Here is a 6,000-nt window from a genome sequence, read left to right on the forward strand (position 1 = left end):
TTTATGAATAGTCATCTAGATAGTTGGCTTCCTCTTTCAATAAAACTCTTTATTTCCTTAAGTACTGACATCAGCTGTGGGGTATTAAGAAAAAGTGGGGGCTGCTTTCTGCCTCTAAAAAACATGTTTCTCCATTTCTCCCTTTGGGGAAATATATTTTGCCTTTTTAATATTCCTCAAAATGTTTCATTCTTCTAGTAGGCGGGGCTTCCCACAAAGAGAAATTGACAAGGCAAGGAAATACCCTTTTATTTCCCATCTGACTAGTGAAAGAAACTGGCTGCCCTCAAAATGAAATTCAGATTTCAAAATGATGCAAAAATAAACAGGTTCATTCTTCCATTAAAATGTGGTTTTAAACTTTTTCTTCAATTTCCAATGATAGCATTTTATTTTCTAAAGCTATATGGTTATATCACCTTTTTGTTTGATGCACAGATTAAAAGTATAAATTTCTTGCACAACTAAGTCCTGATAATGAGAGGGTGAGGTGTTCAGTTAATAAGTTTATAAGTTTCCTCTCATCGGGTTGTTTATGAGGCTATGGACTCTAGTATGCCATGCCCTCTTCCCCTACACTATCTCCCAGAGTTTGCCCAAATCCATATTCATTGCTTTGATAACACTATCTAATCAGAGGAGATGGATATTGTAACACAAATTCATGTTATCATTTAAAAGAATTATGCATTTTCAGAGTTTGAGAAATCCTGCTTTCCTTGAACTTATCACTTGAACATTACAGTTTTTAAGAGGTTTTCTTGAGAAAATTCACAAATGCCAGTAAATAAACAGGACTACTTCCTTCTTAAGTCACAAAGACATGATGGAACATAATGGCTAAAATAAAAGGTTTTAGATATCATGTGTCGGTCTGATGGTCGGTTATGAAAAGTCCAGACTAGAGCTCCAAATAATTAGGATTTTCCCTAAAATACCGGCAAAAACACCTTGTTATAGTGAAAGCTATTATTTTAATCATAGTAGATAATTTAATCAAGGACGCCATCAGCAGCAGAGTATACAATCCTACTCCAATTTACGTTTAGAATAATCAGTGTCACATGCAGTTCTATTTAAAATCTTTTGTGACAACAAAAAGAAAACTAAAATGAAAACGCAACGAGTCCATCTGCTGGACCTTTTAGTTTTGAAAAAACTCAGCAGGTTCCGAGTTCTGAGCAGAGAGCACCAAAAATCTCAGACGTACTGGGGGGGGGGGGGAATCCCACAAACATCGGCCAAGAAAACTTCCTGGAGTTTGTCGGTGACGTCACTAGTAAAGCTCTGCCCAAATCATTTTTGTTTTCCTTTTATAATGTTACATAAGCGCTTATAATCAATGAATATAGTTTATTAAATTTATAAGCAATGTCTGAGCAAACATACGAATAGAAGGGGACTGTTACGCAGATCCATAAAAAAAGGAAAAAACGCTCCCTTCGGCCGTCGGAAAGGAGAACCGGCAGCGAAACGGACTCTCGGTTTAAGCCGAAACGAAACAAAGGCATCGGGCCCTGCATTCTTCCCTTCTTCCGATTAAATCAGAATACACGCCTAGCATTCCCGCAACACAAACGCCCTGTGCGCCCGACTGAAGACCAGGACCGCGGAGCTTCTCTTTGACGACAAAAACTTCCCTCTCCGTCACTACGGGCTAACACCGCCATAAAACCTTTTGTTTAAAGCGCGTGGATAGTAAGGGCGTCTCTTTCCCGCCGCTTCTCGAAGGCAACGGCCGTAATGGACTTTGCTCCGGAGTAAACTCAGCCAAGCGCAAAGGGCTAGTCTAAACGCAACCCCCTCCAAGCGTGGCTTCGCTTGGGACGACACCCTTATTGAATTCAGCGGCGCCTTACTCCGGAGAAACTGGCATCGAAGGTCAAGCGCCCCTCTCCTTTTCAGGCAGAGACGCGTGCGCAACTTGATTTTAACACGGATCTCCTGAAGCCGAGTCAGAGCTAGCTTGGCTTTTTGTCGGCCAGGCGCCTCGAGAAGCTGGCCTCGACTTTGGCTTCTCGTCTGCAAGCGCTCTAGCAAACGCCTCGGTCCACGGACGCCCCATTCCCCACTCGGCTTCTCAGCCACCTCTACTCACAGCCCGAGCGCCCGCTCTGCTCTGCTCTGCGTCTCCTCAATACAGCAGGCTCGCCATTTCGGGAAGCAAAACCCTTACTACGCGCAGTTGGTTGAAGATGACGTTAAGCTTGGGAGCCGCCCAGCTCCAAATAACGCGGCCTGCGCTCAACGGATGAGTCAAGGGACCAACAAGATATTATTTTGGGGGGTGGGGGGAAAACGGGAAAAGATATATGTTGTAATTATATTTGTAATTTTCAGTTTGCGTTGAAGGAAGCTGCTAGGAGTTCTCGGTTCTACAACCGGAATATAGGAATATGCGGTTTTATACCTCTGATGGCGTTCAGTTTGGGAGGAGGTCTATAAGACTAAGCGGAGTTTATCATCGCAGCTCCGTTCCACTGTGATGTCCTAAAGAAAAGCTTTTTCTTCACAAGAAGTTATATCTCTTGCTTGCGCGGATGTCCTGCTTTTTCTAGCCTGCATCCACAGAAGTTAACAACCTACAGTACTATCAATGCATTTGATCGCGAACTTCTTAAAAAGACAGATATTTAAAACAAAAAAAAAATAAAAGTCGTAACTTAAACGTTCTCTAGTCATAGGTGACATTTAATCTGTGATTTAGTTTTTATTATTTATTTTACTTTGTTAATAAAGTATTTGCATTGCATTACACTGCACAGTACTTTCTAGATTAAGCAGTCTTATTTCAAGTCTTCCGAATGTGTCATAATGAGTACTCATTTTCTCAATTATGAAACAAAATTCTGCCAATTCCATTACACTTCCTCTACTTCCTTGTTTAAACAATTTAATTTTTAGACTTTTATTACCCAGGATGGTGAACAGATTTTAACTTTATCAAACTATTTTTTAAAAAAGATTATATATTTCTATTAATTTATGTGGTAATTATTTCTGATGGCAAACTGAAACGACTGAAAAAGTTTGGTTTTTGATTGTAATATACAACATATTTCACGAAAAAAGCATAAGTATGGGTCCTCAACTTACAATAATTCATTTAGTGACAGTTCAAAGTTACAATGGCACTGAAAAAAAGTGACATGGCCATTTTTCACACACCTGTTTAGTATCCCCTTGGTTGCATTATCAAAATCCAAATGCTTGGCAATTTGTTCATATTTATAATAGTGCAGTGTCCAGGAGTCATGTGATCACCTTGTGACATGCAAAGTCAATGGGGAAGCCAGATTCACTTACCAACCCTGTTACTATTTAACAACTGCAATGATTCACTTCACAACAGTGGCAAGAAAAGTTGTAAAATGGGGCAAAATTCACTTAATGTTTCATTTAGCAACATATATTTTGGGTTCAATTGTGGTCGTAAGTGGAGAACTACATGTAGGAATACTGATTTAAAAAAGTAAAACCAAAACTAGCCACCTGTTTTATTTTGCTCCACTTAAGTAGTTTTAAATTTGAAACCCTTGTTATTACTTCACTGCTGCTCAAAATGGGCCTCTGTGGCTCAGACTGGTAAGACAGTCTGTTATTAACACAGCTGCCTGCAATTACTGCAGGTTCTAGTCCCACCAGGCCCAAGGTTGACTCAGCCTTCCATCCTTTATAAGGTAGGTAAAATGAGGACCCAGATTGTTGGGGGCAATAAGTTGACTTTGTATATAAATATACAAATAGGATGAAGACTATTGCTAACATAGTGTAAGCCACCCTGAGTCTTCGGAGAAGGGCGGGATATAAATGCAAATTAAAAAAAAAATACAGGTGTGGGTTTATGTTCACCCAATTCACCACTATGTTCACACAAATTGGAAATCCTCACAGAAGCAGGTTATAAGAATCGGTAAGGGAATCCTACTTTGGAAGTACTATGGTAAATTTTAATATTTTATACCTTTGCTTGTAACAAGAAAAAAATGATCGTTGAGAAGAAAATCAACTGCTGTTCTCCCACTCTTTGTGCATTCATAAATATTTATAGAAGTTTTGACTAATGAATTTATTTTTTAAAAAAATCACTACCATTGACTTCAAGATGGTGGTTCTTTAGTGTGGCTAATCTATTTTTCCTCAAGACTTTAACAAAAGCCAAAATAATATACACTTTATTAATAATCAACATGTCACTACCTGAAATAGCCAGCAACTAGACAAAGCATTGAATACAGAATTACAGAATATTATCTTTTTTCTATCATAGAAAACATTTTGTCATTCGCACTAAATAATTTCAGTTACCTATGTGCAGTTAGTTATTATTATTGTGTGTTTTTGTTTGGGCTAAGAAAAAGACTGCACCACCAATAGCAAACATTCTTGAGAAAGGCACATATTAATTAGATGCTAATGGCATCATTTTCTCAGAAGATGGCAAGTGACCAATGTGTTTTGGGAAAGCAGACTTGATCTCAGATGATAGCACATACTTCTAATTAATACAATCCTGCAATACTGTCAGCCACTCTGGTAGTGATGATGCCAAATGCCAAGTCCTAAAACTTGGAAGGAATTTGAAAATAACAGCAAAGATGATCCCTGTGTTTTTCATTTCAGCCGTGAGCTGAAGACGCTGCTGTTTCGAAGAGCAGGACTAGCTTGAACGTAGTTTTAAACTTGGGATTTAAAAAAAAAGGGTTTAAATGAGGTTTTAAATTTGTATTTAAAAGTTAGAGCATCAATTGAATTTAACTGTCTATTCTTTTAGCTTTTTATGTATTATATGTTTTTCTGTTGTTTTTGACTGTGAACCGCCCTGAGTCCTTCGGGAGATGGGCGGTATACAAATATAATAAATAATAATAATAATAATAATAATAATTAGATTTGGTAAATTTCATCAATTTTTCTCTAGTTTCAGCATTTGGTAACAGTAAATCTAGCAACCAATGGGAAAAAATTATTCAAAGTAACAAAATATAGAATTGCATATAATAAAATCTATAGAAATTGTTTTGATAAGACCATGTGAATCAATAAAGAGTTACAAACTGGCTTTAAAAAGTTTATCAATCAGGTCAATTTAGATATTTAGGACTTTAAACATTATCTGCCTTAAATCGGATACTATACAGGTAGTCCTTGATTTAACCACAGCTGACCACAGCCAAAATTTTCCATTGCTAAGCAAGATAGTTAAGTGAGTTTTGTCCCATTTACAACCTTTTTGCACAATTGTTAAGCAAATCACTATAGTTGTTAAGTGAACCATGTGGTGGTTAAGCAAATCTGCCTTCCTTCATTGACTTTGCTTGTCAAAAGCCATCTGGAAAGATTACAAATGGTGATCACATGACCTTGGGGCAGTGCAACTGTTATAAATACATGCCAGTTGCCAAGTGCCCGAATATTTATTAGGTGACCATGCGGATGCTGCAATGGACATAAGTGTGAAAACCAGTCATAAATCATTATTTTTAGTTCTGATTAACTAGTCACTAAACAAACAGGACTACCTGTTATGTAGTGGCAATACCTGATATAAATCTGCTTAAAATACAGTAATCTTGCTCCGATAGTCTGATGGCTCTAGATGTTGTTTTGAATATGCCTGGGCATGATTTGTTTCCCCCCCTTCCTGTTTGCCCTAATTGACTCCGTTTTACCGATGCCCCAATACGGTTAATCCCATCAGAACGAGTAACTCTGTCACTAAGCATCACAGTCATAAAATGAAGTCACATGACTGCCTAATTTATGGTGTCATTTCTTGTTTCTGCTGCAGTTATTAAGCAAATCATTACAGGCTGTTAAGTGTGATATGTGGTCATAACTTCCTATTGGTTTTCCTGATTTCTCAGAAGCCAACTATGAAGGTTGCAAATGACTGTGGGATGCTATAACCATTATACATATGCACCAGTTCCAGGAACCAATCTAGGTCAGTCACTTGGACCAGAGTCTGAATGCTCAGAAGACAAAATCTCTGATCTC

Source organism: Ahaetulla prasina, chromosome 1 (genome assembly GCF_028640845.1).
Source record: "Ahaetulla prasina isolate Xishuangbanna chromosome 1, ASM2864084v1, whole genome shotgun sequence".
Lineage (NCBI taxonomy): Eukaryota > Metazoa > Chordata > Lepidosauria > Squamata > Colubridae > Ahaetulla > Ahaetulla prasina.